The sequence below is a fragment of the Carlito syrichta genome, unplaced genomic scaffold, assembly GCF_000164805.1.
Source record: "Carlito syrichta isolate Samal-C Ts95f unplaced genomic scaffold, Tarsius_syrichta-2.0.1 Scaffold309002, whole genome shotgun sequence".
NCBI classification, from domain to species: domain Eukaryota; kingdom Metazoa; phylum Chordata; class Mammalia; order Primates; family Tarsiidae; genus Carlito; species Carlito syrichta.
In genome coordinates, this window is record NW_007253098.1 from 76665 (window position 1) to 95383 (window position 18719).

An 18719-nucleotide genomic window follows, 5' to 3' on the forward strand; every position below is an offset into this window, starting at 1 on the left:
TTTTTTTTTTGAGTTGGAGTCTCACTCCGTCACCCAGGCTGGGGTGCAATGGCACGCTCACAGTCACCCCAGCATCAACCTGCTGGGCTCTGGCGATCCTTCCACCTCAGCCTTTCAAGTAGCCGGAACTAGAGGTGTGTGCTATCACGCCCGGCGAATTTTTTTTTATTTATTGTAGAGATGAGATCTTGCCAAGTTGCCTGGGCTGATCTCAAACCCTCGGGCGCAGACAGTTCACTCGCCTCAGCCTCCCAAAGTGCTAGGATTACAGGCTGAGCCACCGAGCCCGGCCCTGATTATTCTTAAAACTCAATAAGATCTACCAAAATCATAATGACAAACTATGATGGAATGTGCATAGATTTAAAGGTAAAGTTGATAGTTCTCAGACTGGAAGTAGTGGAGACCCTTCCATTTTGCAGACCCAAAATTTTAGGGGATACCAACTGCCATTCTCCTTCCAGTTATCTAGGTAATTGAATAGAAAGCTAGTTTCGTCTCTGCTTGAATTATCTAGGTGATGGAAGATTTGTAGAAATAATTGACACAACCCTCTTTTTTTTTTTTTTTTTAGTTGGAGTCTCACTCTGTCACCCAGGCTGGAGTGCAGTGGCACACTGCTCATGGCCACAGCAGCCTCAACCTGCTGGTCTCAGGTGTTCCTTCTGCCTCAACCTTCCAAGTAGTTGTAACTACAGGCACAGCTAATTTTTTGATTTATTGTAGAGACAAGGTCTAATATTGTACAGCTAATTTATTGTACAGACAAAGTCTAATTTGTACAGCTAATTTTCTGATTTATTGTAGAGACAAGGTCTCACCAAGTTGCCCATGCTGGTCTCAAACCTGTAGACTCAGGCAATCTTCTTGCCTCGCTCTCCCAAAGTGCTGGGATTACAGGCTTGAGCCACCACGCCTGGCCAGACACGATCCTCTTAAGCCACTTTGAACAAACCCAAAAAGGGGAGCAAAGACTTAGCCTATTTGGTATAATGTAGCCACATTTTTAGATAAATATAATCTTGGTTATTTTCATTTATTTTTCTTCTCATGCTGCTAAGATATATTTACTTTATAGTTAAAAAGTTCAATAACTCCCGAGGACAGCATCTTGCAGAGAAAATTGTCTGATTTGGGTTTGCATAGTTTCATCATTTACTATCTGTGTGACCTTGAAAGGCTAACTCAACTTATTTGAGCCTCTGTTCCCTCATCTGTAAAATGGGATTAGTCATGCTTTACCTTTCAAGGTTGTGGTGAGGAATACATGACACAATTTATGAAAGTGTCTCCTATTGTGTCTGGCACAGGGAGAAGTCTTTGGATAAGAGGTAGCCAATTTTAACTTATTTCTTGTGACCTCTGAAGCAATATCTCAAATAATGGAATAAAGTTTAGCTGGAAAAGTTAAGTATCCCCTTGAGATCCTCAGTAATTTTCGTAAATACTGATCTCTAAACTAATTTATAACGTTAAAAAAAACCTGCCACATAAACTCTCCGTAGGACTCCATTTCTATAATGACATTTGTTAGAAATGTTCTAAATAAAACAAAGTGTTTATTTTTAAGTGATTCGGTTAGGGCAGTCTATTACTTAACCTCAGCACTATTGACTTCTGGGGCTGGGTAATTCTATACTGTTGGGGACTGCCTGTCCTGTGTGTTGTGGGATATTTAGCAACATTTCTGGTTTCTCACTAGATGGCAGGAACACCCTCCTCCCAGTTGTGACAACCAAAAATATCTCCAGACATGGCCAGATGTCTCCTGGGGGCAACATCACCTTGATCAACTTCCCTGTGTATTCATGGTAGAAATGTATCAAGAGCAACATGGTAGAAATGTATCAAGAGCAACCAGCTGAAGATGTGGGTGCCTGCTGGCCAGCTAGGCTCTTACACTAACATAAAGACAATTCAAATTGTGCTTTAGTAAGATGACTCATCAATGCCAGCATGGGCCTTGAGGATTCTTGGCAAACACACTCCAAACTTGAGTGCTAATGGTCTTGTACTTTGCAGGAAGGAAAGAAAAGTAAGCTGGTGAAAATCTTCATCTCAGGAAGTTGGCTTGGTGTGAACAACCCTTCGCTTTCCAGAATCATTTAATCACTAGCAGTTCTACCAAGTAGACATGATCACAGGCAAAGAAACAACTCTCCAATGCATTAAAGAGAGAATCATACAGCTGTCATTCTCAGCAACCCACCAAACACGTGTGTGCATACACACACACACACACACACACACACACACACACACACACAAACACACGACATATTCCAAGTACTTTTCCAGCTGTTGTTAGTGTCAGTTAAAACTAACTTCTAATAGTTGTATCTAGCTGTGGGGATGGCAAGGCAATGCATAGGAACATTATTTCTAAGCCTTTAGCTAAGATTTGGAAGCCTAATTTATCCTAAGTAGTGACTATGGTACATTGATCATAATAATTAGCTTAGGTGCGACACCAAACATGATTAGTCGCTCATTCAGGATAGCCGGTTCGTTGCACAAATTTATATCAGGTACTTACATGCCACTCATTGCCTGCATCCGTCAGTCACGACCTTTGCATCAGCCTTTCTCTAGACAGTCATCAGGATAGTTATCTCACTACTACTTGACGATACATTTGCTGAATTAGACTGTTCTAAACTAGCACAACAACCAAAACACTTTCTCGTGGGTTATGCATAAATACACAACTTCATTCCTGTCAATGAAACTCACAAGGATGCTTTCCAAAAGCATATGTTAGATCTAAACATGCTTTTTAGATCAGAGGTTAGCTTGTCCTGGAATCCTAGAGTCACTCTATAAGTCAGTTGCAAACTCTAGATTCAATAATCAATCTACTTAAGAGTCTCTGGACTGTTTGTTAAAATAGATCACGGCGTGCGAGACTAAACTTTAAAGTCTGGACCTTTGGTTTAATTTCTAGACATTCCAAAGCTTTTTTGTTTAAAATGCATTGTCAATCCTCTTTGAACTTCAAGTAAATGGTACCTTGCAAATGCCAGGTTATGTCTGATCTCCCTCTTCTGTGTGTGTTGGTGCTTCAGATGTATTGTGTGCTGCTAGAACTGGTTCTCTACAGTGTTATATCCTAGTCATAAGCTGGCAATGTACTCAAAGATGTATCACAGCCCATGTAATGAAACTATTTAGATGTTCTAATATGCCAATAAAAGACATATTGCAATCCTTCAGTAGTAGTTTTCATTTTTCTCAGTGAAATCTCACTTATAAGTATAACTTTTCCCTTAAAACGAGATTGATGTGATGCTTAGTAACAACAACCTAGCAAACACCCAATATTTTATTACAAATAATTTTCAAAATTGCATTTTAATTATGGTCTCTCTCAGTTTAAAAAAAGTGCAGCACAGTGAATGAGAAGGTGCAGTGCCACTACAAGGGTGAATTTCTTTTCTTGCCCCTGCTGCTCAGCTTCCCCCAGGGCTGCACCTGCTGTCTGCTGTTGGGAGCTGGCTGAGGAGCGGAGGAGGCCCGCCTGACCATTAGGGATCCAGGTGGGCTGTGGACCCTGAGACCACTAGGATGAGTTCAGGAGCTGATGGCCCATTCCCTCTTCCCTTCTTTGCTGTTTGGCACATTCCACTAGCAGGAACTTTGATCTAAGCATGAAGTTCTGAGAGTACGACAGGCATGGCTTACTTCAGGAGTCCATTGTTCCTGTTTCTCACAGACTGCGGTTTCGGCTTTAAACTTAACATAATTCAAACTCAGGTCACATTTGGGAGCCTTTAATACAATACAAGCTTCTTTATAAGATTTAAAAGTATATTTGTAGAATTAGTATATACATATAAAGTGCTGTTTCAATCTTAATAATATAGTTAATTATCTAGAGTTACTAGAAATGGCCCAGCACAAACTTTGGGCTGGGCCACATTCCTTAGAAACTGGTTTGGGCTATAATTAAGAGTTTCTATAGTGTAGGTAGAATTCGCGTAAAATAGAAAGGAATTGGGATTTAAGTTGGTCATTAGGTATTGTGTATGCATAAGTTTTAAAAGTTATTGATTATTAGAATATTATGATATTAGAATTGCTGTATTGCTTCTGAGAAAACACCTGGTGGGTGGGGGATGCCCGCTCACCCACCTGGCTTTATGTTCATGTGAAAGTCTTGTGATTTAACCTGTGAAACTTTAGGATAAAAAAGGCTTATGGTTCATCCCATTAAACGGCTTCTGCACTAGACAGAGTCCAGTCTCTTTCTTTCTCCCCCTCCCCCGTCTCTCTCTTTCTTTCTCTTTATTTCTCCAGAATAATCGCCGATGCCTCCACACCTCCCAGGGATCCTCTAAATCTCTTTGCAGGGGCTGGCCCCCCACAGTCTGCTAGTGGCAGGCACTTACGGTTATTGGATGTCTCTCCTTGGACCCTGTTTTTAGTGTTGTTGAGTATTAATGTAAGCTGATCTCCATGAGCCTGTACTCAAGGGCAGGGCAGTAAGTAAAAAATGAACTAGCTGGAAGAGCTAACTGCTCTCTCAAACTAGTGCTCTGTGCTTCAAGTTTTATCCAGATTCTATGATTCTTTGGAAAGTTCCAAACTCTATCCTGAGGTTCTCTCTTAGATCATCGAAATTAAGTTAACAAAAAACAAAAAAAGGGGACTAGTTTTTAGCCTGTCTTTCCCCCCACTTCTGTTTTTAAGAAAGAGAGGTCAATATTGTTTCCAAATCCTTTAAGGAGAGATTAGGAGGGATAATTCTCCAGGAGAAGGTGGTGGGGTGGTGGGGGCGGTAGGAGAAATCATGGGGGACAAGGCTAAGGGGGCTGACCCCTGGAGGAGGGAATCATTTCCAAGATTGATAAAAGACTTGGAAGTTTGGGGTCCCTTGAGTGGAACTCACCCCTTTCCAGAGGAAAATCTTCGAGAGGAGTGGTTATGTGGTGAGTCCTGGTATCCTGCGCCTGGGTCAAGTGTGGCAGGAGGGCCCCTGAGTCACCTGCCTTGAAGAAACCCCCACAGCTTGGATAATGAACATATCAGCATGGAAAGGGTTTCCTGAACCTGAATACAGTGAACTCTTGAAGATCTCCACAGAATGGAGGGGTGGGGAGTTCCACCGGCAATTACATCTTTGCTAAAAGGGGATGGGGTTCAGACCAGTTTTAATTTGATTTAGAAAAGCAAAAAGATGCAGCATTTCTTCCATCCAGTGTAGAGGAATTCATAGCATGGAATTCTTCTAGTTCATAGTGTGTCCTCTAGTTCAAGTTACAAAATGACATGCATATAGGAGGAAGAATAAGATTCACATCACACTTCTATTTATCTGGGCAAAAACATTAAAAATAAGGGCTAGAAATAAAAAGAGGATATGAAAAGAGGCCAATGTTTTACAGTCATAGCAATATCTGATTAATGTAACATAGGGAAAAGAATCTCACAATTCTCACCCAGACTCCTTACTGAAGGTGATTCTGTGGTCCATTCTAGGAGACAGATTGTGGATGGGGGTCTTTTGAAGTCACAGAACTAAAATCATAGGGTGGTGCTCATAGGAGAAAAGGGTAATCTTTATGAATAAGGATTGGAAGGAAGTGTAAGAGAAGAGAAAGAATGAATGAAAGAACAGAGGAGATCAAAGTCCTGATGATGTGAACCTACCCAAATAAACTGCCTAATGAAAAAGACTACCCGAGTTGCCCCTCTGGAGTCCTGTCTTCTCTAGAAGAGATCCATCTGGGATGATGGACCCAGACTCACAGACACTCCTCACCTTGGGCAGAAAAGATTTCTCATGTGGTGAGAGGTAAGTGCCTAAATTAATTATGTATTATCTTGTTTCAATTTGATAAGTATTTCATACTTTCTTTGCCACAGTAGGCACTGTTGGTTGTCTACCCAGTTTGATTCCACGCTTCTCCTGCTTCCTATCAGATACTGACTTTGTTCATATGGCCATCCTATATTCTTGCAGCGCTTTTGATGCAACAGAAGCTGATTTCATCCTCAGCTCAAAGAGAAACACTTGTTGGTCTGAGTTAACCGTGGCAATCCCATTTTCCTTACCAGTGATTGGTCAAGGGATCCAGCATAAGCCAATAATCACCTGGCTTTTGCCTCATTAAAGCTCTAGACCCAGAGATAGGTACATGACCTAAGTTGGGCCAATTGGACTGAAAAAAAAAAAAAAAGACATTCATTCCAGACTAAAATTTTTTCCTTCCTTCCGCTGGACATGAACAAATAACAAGCTTATTTATCGTTATTTTGACTTGACAACCTTCCCATGATAATGGGAGAAATGAGTCTAAGGGTAGAACAGAGGAGGGCAGAGCCAAGAGAAGAGCAGAGAAATGGATGTGGAGCTTGATGATGCTGTGCCTGGAGCCCACACCACCTCTGAACTTTCCATGATGTGAGCTAATATGCTCATGTATCATGTAATCTAGTTGGAGTTTTTTTAATTCCTTAAAGCCAAAATAAACCTTATATCACACACCAATTTGATGTGCATCCTTATAATATACAAAATTCTTTATTTTTAAAATTCCTGAGTCTGTTTCTGAGCTTCCCCATCTCATTCCATCCCAATCCACTCCCAATCTGTTTCATTCTATTACATTCTATTGATGTATTTGTCTTTCTGAAACAGTATCAAAGTACATTATATTAATTATGTAGATTTTTAACTCACTTTTACAAATTGTGAGTCAAGACCACTCTCAATTTGCTTCACTGGACAAATTGTTCCTTAAAACTATTTTATTAGGTATTAAAATTTTACCGGGATTATGATTGGAATTCTATAACATTTAGTGATTTTGGTACTAATCAGCAGTTTAAAAAGATTAAACCTTCCAATTTAGAAATGAATGGTTAATCTAAAAGTTCAAATCTTCATTTTTAACCCCTCATTAAAGAAAGTGTTTTGTTTTCTTCATATAGTATGCATTTCTTTTATATCTTATTATTAGGCATCTTATATATTTTTGTTGCTATTGTGAATATGATATTATTTCCTGCACCATCAGATATTACTGGTATGTAGCAAAACTAGGTTTTCCTTAATGTGGTTACAATGAGAATACCTATGGGATTTTTCATCGAAAATGACAATTCTAGCCAGACTTGGTGGCTCAGCCTGTAATCCCAGCACTTGGGAGGCCGAGGCGAGTGGATTGCCTGAGACTCACCCGGGCAACTTGGTGAGACCTCGTCTTACAATAAATCAAAAAACTTAGCCAGGTGTGGTAGTGCGCGCCTGTAGTTCCGGCTACTTGGAAGGCTTAGGTGGAAGGATCGCCAAAGCCCAGCAGGTCGAGGCTACGGTGGCCGGGAGTGAGCCACTGCATTCCAGTCTGGGCAACAGAAGTGAGACTCCAACTCAAAAAAAAAAAAAAAGAAAAAAGGAAACAACAATTCTGTAAATAAAATGGAAGAGCAAAGAACTCAAAATAGCTAAGACAATTTTGAAGAATAATAACAAAATTGGGAGGAATATGGCATCAGATAGTAGGATGTAAAAAGTTATAATAATTAAAATAATGTGATAAAATGCAGCAATAGATGAACTGACCCACAAATGGAGGGTCCTAGAACATGACCTCAAATAGATAGAAAGTTTAGATATGATGGAGGTGGCATTGCAAATCAAATGGTGCTGGTATAATTTGTTTTCCATGTGAAACAAACAAACAAAAATTGGATCCTTATTTCATAACACACATCCTAAAAACCTAAGCAAAAAAGCCAGGCTCGTATCTTGATTATGATTTTTTTGCATTTGAATTCATAAATAAGATTGGCCTAGAGTTTTGTCTTCATACTCTTTGTCTAGGTTTGATATCAGTTTTATATCAGCCCCATAAAATGAGTTGGGATATGATCCCTCATTTTATTTTCTCCAGAAAAGTTTGCATTTGAAGTGAAATTCTGCTTGATTGTGTCCTCACTCACAGGTTTTTATTGTAAGTAGATCTTGCTGGTAGAATCATCTGGACCAGGTGTGTGTGCATTCATGTATGGACATGTATACATGCCTGCACATATTATGTAGGCACAATTATCATCTTCATTTACAAATAAGGAAACCAAGATTGAGAAAGATTGGGTGGTACCCAAGGTCATGCAACTGGGAAGTGGAAACCTGGGATTGGAACTCAGGCAATCTAGGTCCAGAGCCCTCTCTTTCATTAAGTACCTGAATTTCACTCAAAGCAACACCTGGGACAGTGATATGGTGTCCTGCGATTTACTGAGAAACTCTTTTCAGGAATAACCTCTAAGGAAAATAGAGAAATAGATTGAGAAGGGGAAAGAGCCCAGCAAGGAAGTGATCTGAGGTAAAGTGTAGTCTTGGCCCGACCCTCAGAGGAAGGATCTAGAGAGAATAAATCTCGCCACATAACTGTCCCTCTTTGATGCAATGGAACTCACATTTTAAATCAGTCATAGACTGTGGGCTGAAGAAAAGAGGCTATTTTTTCTGACCCTGATTCTGGGGTAATTCTTAGGATAAGGGGGCGGGGATGTAAAAACTCAGCCATTAACACAGCAGCTGGGGATGAGTGAGCTGTCTGATATTTATGTATTTACTTTGAGTTGGGGGGCTCACTATCACCCAGACTGGAGTTCAGTGGCATGATTATGGTTCACTGCAACCTTGTACTATTGGGCTTAAACAATCCTCCCTCCTCAGCCTCCCGAGTAGCTGGGACTACAGGCGTGTGCCACTACGCTAATTTTTAAATTTTTTTTATTTTTTGTAGAGACAGCATCTCACTATATTGTCCAGGTAATTCTCCAACTATTAGGCTCAACCAATCTTTCTACCTTGGCCTCCCAAAGTACTGGGATTACAGATGTAAGCCACCATGCCTGACCCATATTTCTTTTTGAATCACATTTGGAAGGTAACATTTTTTCTAAGAAGTTATCCATTGTTTCCAAGATTATAAGCTTTTTGGCATAAAATTATATTGCTATTTTAAAACAGCTTTATTGAGGCATAATTGACATACAATAAATTGTACATACAATGATGCTTTTGACATACATATACACCTGTGAACCATCACCACAATCAATATAATGAGCACTCTAATTGCCACCAAAAATTTGCTTATGCCCTTTAATCTCTGCCCCCAACTCTCAGCAACTACTAATTGGCTTCTTGTCACTTCATCTTAATTTGCATTTCTTAGAGTTTTATATAAGTGGAATTATACAGTATGTCCTCTTTTGTGTCTGGCCCCTTTCACTCAGCATAATCATTTAGAGATTCATCCATGTGGTTTCACGTAACCATAGCTAATTCCTTTTTATTACTGAGTAGTATTCCATTGTATGGATGTATCACAGTTTATCCACTCCCCCTTTGATGAGCTGTTTCTAGTTGGGGAATATTACAAATAAAGAGCTGCAGACATTGATATATATTTGCATGTATATATTTGATATATACATACACTTCATTTTCTCCTTTTGTAAATACTTAGGAGTAGGATGGCTGAATCATATAGTAAGTATATATTTAATTTTTCCAAAAAACTATAAAACTGTTTTCCAACACCTTCGGACCACTTTACATTCCTACCAGCAGAGTATGAGAGCTACAGTTCCTTCACAGCTTCACCAACACTTGCTATAGCCAGTCATTTTAGTTTTAACTATTCTTTTAGGTGTGTAGTAGAATCTCATTATGATTTTAATTGAAATTTATCTATGAACTAATAACGTTGAGTATCTTTTCGTGTGCTCCTGGGTATCAGTATATTTTCTTTGCTGAAGTATCTGTCCAAATCTTTTGCTCATTTAAAACATTATGTTATTTGGCTTCTTATTGTTGACTGTTGAGAGTTCTTTATGTATTTTGGATGCATCCTTTATCAGTGTATGCTTTGCAAAAATATTGTCCTAGATTATTACTTGTTTTTACATTCTCCTAGCAGAGTAATTTAAAGAGCAACTTTTTTTAATTATGTGAAATTGAACTTACTGATTTGTTATTTTATGTAAATTGTGATTTTGGCATCTCTAAGAAATCTTTGTCTAATGCAAGGTTGTAAAGAGTTTGTCTTCTTCTAGAAGTTTTGTAGATTTAGGTCTTACCCTTAGGTCTATGATCTAGTTGAGTTGATATTTGTAAATGGTGTTATATATGGATTCAAGTTCATTTTTTGCACATGGATATCTAATTTTCTGGCATTGTTTGTTAAATGAATTATTTTATTGTGTCTTTGTCAAAAATCAGTTGTTCCCTATACGTATATTTGATTTTATTTTTGTAGCTATTTTTTCCCAGAAATTAAAAAAATTCTAAAATTCTCTTGGAAATGGAAAAGACTTACAATAACCAATACAACTTTGAAAAAAAAAAGAACTGAGTTGAAGAACTAGCTGTACATGATTTTAAGGTTTACTGTAAAGCTACAGTAATCAAGAGAGTGTGGTATTGGCAAAAAGGTAGACAAAGGACTGATGAACATATCAGAGAGACCAGAATTAAACTCATAGTACAAGGGTGGGGGGACCCAGAAAGCTGGAATTATCTTTTGGAGGTCGAGCCCCTTGTAGTACAGGCTTCCTTAACTAAGTGTTTTAGGAACCCATTAGCATCAGTGTACCAGCTGGCATTGTTGTGAGAGGCTGTATTTGGCTTCAGTGAAGATTTTTTTTTTTCTTTCTGGAGCTTCTTTCAGCGTATTTGCCCATTTCATGATGGGTGATTCACAAGCACGTGTGCCCACACCATGCTGAGTATTCAGCAGTTTTGAACCCCAAACAGTATGACCCCTGTGCTCCCCCCTCCCTATTTTACCTGGTCTTACTCTGAGGCACTTTTTGTTTCCCTGGATGAAAAAAATCCTTAAAGGGAAATGTTTTACTAAAGTGGAAGAAGAGAAACAAAAATTGGCAGAAGAACTAAAAGACATCAAAATTGACCCGAAACGGCATGACCCTGTGCTCTATCCTCCCTATTCAGCAGTTTTTGACCCCCATGCCCCCCCTTTCTAGTCACCTGATCTTACTCGCAGCGATTTTTAAATTTTTTTGTTTCTCTGATGAAAAACCTCCTCCAAGGGAAATGCTTTGCCAATATGGAAGAGGTGAAACAAAAATGGCAGAAGCACTAAAGGTATCAAAATTGATGAGTTCATAACTGTTTTGAGCAGTGGAAAAAGCAAAGGATATTGCATCAAACGAAGAGTACCCTGAAGGTGACTGAAGTTTAAACATGTAAGAATAAACACACAATTTTTAAATAAATAAACTCATTTTTCGGGTCCCCCCCCTTTGTATATAGACAATGAAATTTTCCTCAGGAATGAAAAGGGATGACCTACTGGTATCTGCTACAATATGCATGCATCTTAAAATAATTGTACAGAGTTTAAGTAGTCATACTAGAAAAAAGTGCTATTGTATGATTCCGTTTACACAGAATTCTAGAGCATGTACAGTGATAGAATGTCAATCAATGGTTTCAAGGATGGATGGGGAGGTTGCAAAAGAATGAGAAGAAGAGAATACAAAGGGGAGAGAAAACTTTGTGGTGAGATAGGTTTATTTCACGATTGGAATGATGGCTGCATAGGTATATACACATGTGAAAAATTACCTAATTTTACTTTTTAAATATATGCAGGTTATTGTATGTCAATTATACTTCAGTTTTTACCAAAGTACCATCAGGAGCTCCCTTGATATAGAAGGAAGAATCAAAGAATGATTATGTAAAGGGAAGGGGTAAGGCAATGCAGACTGTAAGAGAGAGAGGTTTTGTAGAGGGCATGAGTAGGATAGGGTTCCCAAATGGAGCTAGTAGCTCTCTGGGCATACAAACAACACAAGCAAAACAATCAAGTTGGACATGACCACCGTAGCATGTGGGGCCCAAATAGAGACTGTGGACCTTATAGAACGGAGGTGATGGTTGGGACAGGTTGGGATGGTTAGGATGAGAAAGGATGTGATGCTTCTGTGAAGTTAATGTTATCATCAAGGGTAATGATTGACAGTCTGAGCAGGAAAGTAACACAATGAGCCCTCAACACCCTCAAGCCTCTGTTTTGTGTCTACTCCCCATGTAAGGTTGTAAAAATGAAAATTCAGGTTGAGCACAGTGGTTCAAGCCTGTAATCCCAGCACTTTGGGAGGCCAAGGCAATAGAATTGCTTGAAACCAGGAAACCAACCTGTCAACAAAGTGAGACCCTGTTATTATATAATTTTAAAAATAAAAAATTAAAATAAAAGAAAATGCAAAATTGGTAAATGCCCTAATGGAAAAAGTATCTTTTGGGAATGCCTTGCTTTCTGGATTATTGTCTTCCCTTCAATTTTGGCTTCAATCTTTACTATCTTGTCAACTCTTTAATGCCTTCCAGAAGACATTTTTAAAGTTGCATTTTTATTTATTTTTGAGGGGGGAATTTAGGATCAAATAATCTAACCTGTTTTTACCAGAAACTACAAGTCTTCGTTATGTGTTTTATTATTATTAATTTTACTGTAATGTGGCAGCTATAACTAGTATTCATCAATATTCACTCAGTTCTCCTCACATTCTGGACACAAGGAAAACCAATCTTCCCATTTTCCCAGGGATTTAGCAGAACCATGAGATCAATTCAGGACAATGGGTTGTGAGTGGAAGTCACATATGTGTCTCTTTTGTGCTGAAGCATTATATTGCTGGTTTGAGACCCTCTCACATTCTTTCCCTGTTGCTGTGGAGATGTGTGTTTCAGAGGAAACAATTTCAAGATTGTGGGGATCTCTGTCAGCTGGGGTCCTTGAATTACCATGTAGAGAAGATCTCTGCCCCTCAATCCATGAGACACATATATGAGGGAGGACCCAAACAAACCCGGATTTATCTTTTGGAGGGTGAGTCCCTTGTAGTTTGGAATTTGTTGCTCTGGATCAAATGGTCAACCAAAGTTGTTGTTTTTTTTTTGAAAGCAGGATTTATTGAGAGGATAGAAAGAAAAGCTCCCACAGTGGAAGGGGACCCGAAGGGATTGCCCAACCAAAATTTTTATCTGGAAGTTTTGAGACAGTTGCATCACAATTTGTAAAAGAAACGCCCTGAGTGATAACAAACAAGCGACTGGTTCTTCCACCATGACAATGCACCTGCCCACACTGCACTGGGTGTTCAGCGGTTGTTGACTAAAAACTGCATGACCCACCCTCCCTGCTCACCCAGTCTCACCCCTAGTGACTTTTTTTGTTGTTGTTTTACCAGATGAAAAACAGTCCTCAAAGGGAAATGTTTTGCTGATGTGGAAGAGGTGAAACCGAAAATGGCAGAAGCACTAAAAGGCATCAAAATTGATGAGTTCAAAAACTGTTTTGAGCAGTGGACAAAGTGTCCTGACAGGTGTATTGCATCAAACAGAGAGAGTACTTTGAAAGTGACTGAAATTCAAACATGTAAGAAAAAATACACAATTTTAAATTTTTCTGGTGTCCCTCTTCACAGAATGGCCAAGAAATAAACTTCTGCTGAGCCCTAAGAATTTGAGGTTGATCTTATTCTGACTAACATATAGACTATGTAAGATTTATTTTCTTTTCCTTCCTGTATCCCTCCCTTCTCCCCTCCCTCTCTTCCTCCCTTCTTGTATTTTATTCTTTCATTTATTTTTTTCTTTCCTTTTTTTTAATTAAAAAAAAGCAAAGGCCAAGTTCTCTGTTTGAAATAACTAAAAGTGTTAATAATTGGAACAAGAAAACCTTGGGTATCAAGTCACCCAATTTTCAACCTCAGCCTCCATTATGGAGTTTCAGACACTAACTCCCAGACAAGGAAAGAATGTCAAAAAATTAATGCCATAAACACAAGTTTTAGGGTTCCATATTTCATTCTCCACCGTGTTTTAGTTAAGAGAATAAGTTAGATGATTTTCTTTCTTTTTTTAAGAGGAGAAGAAATTACATGTATTTCCACAGAAACAAAGATCCAATGGGGCAAAATAAATTTGAATCTTTAGTATAAGGAAAATATAATTCGTAAATGGTGAATAAGCACATGGTCATTCTCTTCTTATCCTTAAGATATCAGGCTGGACATTGTGGCTCATGCCTGTAATTCCAGCACTTTGGAAGGCCGAGGCATGAGTATAGCTTTAGCCCAGGAGTTTGAGAGCAGTCTAGGCAATACATCGAGACCTCATCTCAACAAAAAGTAAAAAAAATTAGTCAGGTATGGTTGCACGTGCCTGTAGTCCCAGTTACTCTGGATGCTGAGACAGAAGGATTATCTGAGATCAGTAGGTTGAGGCTGCGGTGAGCCATGATCAGATCATGCCACTACAATCCAGCCTGGGTGACAGAATGAGTCTTTGACTCAAAAAAAAAAAAAAAAAAAAAAGATTCATTTCATGAATCCAATAATGTGTGAATTGCAAAAGCTTTTCAAATTTTTAAGATCATTCTGTAGTCACTTAGTCAAATTATTTTCTTGTCCGAAGATTAAGGATTAAAGTATTCATTTTCTTTTTTTAAATTAAAATTATTTATTTTTAATTGACAAATAAGAATTGTGTATATTTGTGGTGTACAACCTGTTTTGAAATATGTTTACATTAGAGAATGGCTAAATCAAGCTAATTAACATACACCTTGCTTCACATTTCTTTTTTTTGTGAAATGAAAATGTATTCTCTAGGCAATTTTCAAGTATAGACTACATTAAGAGGAGAAGAAATTACAAGTATTTCTACAGAAACAAAGACCCAATGGGGTAAAATAAATTTGAATCTTTAGTATCAGGAAAATATAATTCATGAATGGTGAATGAGCACATGGTTATTTTCTTCCTATCCTTAAGATATCAGGCTGGGCGTACATCTCTTGAACTTATTCCTGTTGTCTGAAATTTTGTAATCATTGGCCAACATTTCCTTAGCCTTCCACTGCTCTTGGCCCTTGGTAACCATCATTATATTCTCTGGCTCTATCTTTCTCAACATCCTCTCAAGATTCGGGTGCAAGAGTATCCCGTTGGCAGAGCTCAGATCACATGCTTCCTTGGGACCAGGAAGCCGAGGGAACAGGAAGATCTGCCCCTCTTTGGTTCTGTGATGAGAGGCAGGCTGTTCTCCCACCTAGTCGGGAATTACCCCAATAGGAAGGATAGTTAAATACTTGTCAACCACACAAACAATTGTTCTGAAGAAGCTGGTAAGTCTCAGGACAGTGTGTCACCTTTCAGGCTGACTTGTTTGGGGAAAGGCTGGTATTGATTATAGCGCCATGACAACATTAAGTGGTTTGCAAACCTTCTATCTGCTTTAGTTAATCCACATAGTGACTGCGTTGCTTTCTTTCCTTACCATCAACTGCATGTATGAGGCATGGGTAAATATTGATTTTGTTTCAAAATCCTAATAGTATGCTGAAGAGTGCTCACATTTCATGATGCATGAAGCGATGATAAAGTCCTGCTTAGTGCACAGATGGGATCACCTTATACTGCCCATTTCATTGTAACACACTGACTAATGATGTTTTTCAATTATAATGGTTTATCCATATATAGCCCCATTGTAAGTCAGGGACCATCTGTACACATACAGAGAAGTCACAAAACATAAATGTACAGTTCAACAAAAGTTAGAACATGAACATACATGAGTCTCCCTTGGATGTCATTTCAGAATGTCTGCTTCCTTCCCCTTAGAGATAAACACTATTTGGACTTTTGTCCTTTTATTTCTTTGTTTTGCCTTGTCTTTCTCCATAGAATTTCTGGAACAATGTTGAACAGCAGTTGTAATAGCAGGCATTTATGTCTTATGCCAAAGTTCAAAGAAAAATATTTTAACATTTACCATGAGGTTGGCTTCAAATTTTTAATGGGCATTTTATGACATTAAGGAAGTTATCTATTATTTCTGGTTTGCTAAGACTTTTTATGAATAGATGCTGAATTTTATCACTTTTTTCCTGCATCACTTAAGATACTCCTTTTAATTTATGGTTTTCAAAGGCTTTCACAGAAGTTACTCCAGGACTAAAGTAGACAGGTAACATGTTTGGCTTTTCTTTCAAGTTATTCTACTTTTGATACCTTCTGCCATAAATCATGGAATATAAAGTTTGGGAGGAACTTTAGAGGTCGCCCAACATTACGATCTATCACCCAGTTCATGGGTCACCTCTATAGCTTCCAAAGCGGTTGGTTGTTCACTTGTCTGCTTGAATAATTTCAGAGATGAAAAACGTATGACCCCTCTCCATTCTCTTTTCAGAAAGCTCTAGTTGCAGAAAGTCATTTGTTATATTGAACTGAAATGCACCAAGTTTTACCGTATAGAACATGTAGTCAGTGGTCCTGTGAGGTGTAGGTAGAGGCCAAGTATTTAGTAGGAAGGATGAAGCTTCAGAATTAGGCAGACTTGAGCTCACTTCCTGGTTGAGTCATTGACAAAGCTGAGTGATTTGGGGTACTATGGCAGACCGTTAAACAGTCAAAAATTCCCAAACCCATCCCAGGATGATCCTCCTTTGCAATGTGACTTTGCAACTCCTCTCTTCTAGATTTAGAATGTATTTCTCCACCTCTGAAACTGGACTGGTCTTTGGACTTGCTTTGCCCAGTAGAATGTGGAGAAAGTGCCATTGGGAATGTCCTAGAGCTTGGTATTAGGAAGCCTTGCTGCTTCTGCCTTGGTCCTCTTGGAATGCTGCCCCAAGTCTGCTATATGAGGGAGAAATTTAGCTTACTAGAGGTGAGAGGATACTTGGGGGAGAACTGAGGTGCCTCAGCCAACAGCCCACAGCAGCTGCCAGACATGTGACTGGGGTCATCTTGGACCTCCCAGCCCAGATGACAATTCAGCTGAATGTAGAAGAACCACTCAGCTAACCCACAAAATAATGAGAATTCACATAACTCCTCGTTGGTTTTAGCCATTGAGGCACAAGGCTAGGGCTAACAGATACAGAAATGTTATTTAATTAAACTTTCTGAGTTGCTGTTTCTTTACTGTCAAATGGAAAAAAATAACTTTGTGCATGGTTATTAGTGAGGATTAATTAATATAAAGTATACGAAGTGTATAAGTAGCTGGCACTGTGATGAGTACATTGCTAGGGATAAATAATAGCAGTTATGATTTTGTTATATACACTTATAAAGTCAATACTCCTCATCATTAGCTTTTACTTTTCTAGGTGAAATGCTTTTCCCTTTGACTTTGCCTTGTGTGAGAAGCCTTCCTGGCAATTGACTATACTGGTCTCCTCCTCATTATCTTTCTCCTCATTACCTTCCCTCTATTTTGTTAATGTCTCTTCTAAAATAGTACAAAAGATGTGATTGGATCATGGCCTGTTACAGTGGGCCAGTTACCTTCAGTAATAACATGTTCCATGCAATAGGTGCCAAAACAATGTTTCTTTTATTAACCTAGCCCAAGTCAAAGTTCCTTTTTGATTTGGGACATTTCCATTGTCATGTATTCAGCTTGCTATGGATTATAACTCGCTTGTTCTGAGTTGAACTTCTGCGAAGTCAGGCTCCCCTGCCCTAAATTTATGCAGGTGTTTTCTGAAATGTAGGACTGAACATGGAACCTGAAGAGATTTATTTTTCTTAGTCTTAGCCTAGCACTCCAGCAGGCCAAGGAAATCTTGGTCATACGTCTGCCATTTGTTTTTCCAATGGGAACATCTAGATCAGGTGATCATTACTTCCATGTGTTATATTGGTTACTTAAAAATAAAGTGAACTAGCACAGAGCCAGGGAAGGAAACTCAAGGGACACCACTAAACACCTCTTCAAAGTCTGGCACAGAATAACTATATTATGCATACATGTTACTTCAACGCCTACAGATTGCGTTCGCACACATTAGCATGTTAATCTATGGCCAAATGTGCTCAATGGAGATCTATATGGGCAATAAAATTCTTTGCTGAAATCAAGATACACCACAACTAATAATGCTCTACTGAAAAAATTATTTATTGAGTAGCGAAATCACAATCCGTGTCTTTCCCTTTTGTTTATCAGATCACAGTGAATATAAAACCCAATAGTTATGAGTATACAATAAAAATCTTCTTAGGTCCGTGGATAAGACAGTAAATCAATCTACCCGCTTTCATGCTTTTAAGAAGTGAAAAAAAAAGTGAGTTTTGTGCACGAGCAAGGCATACCTGAAATTAGAGTGAGAATTGACTAGCATTCCCACGAAGCGTTTGCGTGTGAACACACTTGTCTGTTTTTCCCAGAGCCGGTGTATGATGGGGTTTTCCTTACTCTCCATCACCCCTTGGGAAGGGGATGGCAATGAGGGACAGGAGTGTTAATCGGGCGTTCAGCGTTTCCTTATCCTCTTTCACCTAGCCCCTTATCCACTGTGTATATTAGGTTGGATACACTCATCACTGAACAAGCAGGCAGATCCCCCCAGAGAAGTATGAGACTGAAGTTACCGGGCCTGTACGGAGTAAAATCCCACGTGCTTCGCGCTGCAGCAGTGGGCAAGGGTGGGCCGTGCGGACCTGGGCAGATCCCAGGGGGATGCTCCGCCCTGCGGGTCCCGGGGGTGCAGAAGAACACAGAGAGAGTAAGTTTCTCGAAGAGGCACGCTGTGGACGGGGTCCACCCTTCGACAAGGGCCGAACCGGCAGCGGGTACGCTGCTGTCTCCGCCAGGCCGGCGCGCACGCGCAGTGAGCAGAAGGGGGCCCGGACTCCCCGCCCGAAGCGCG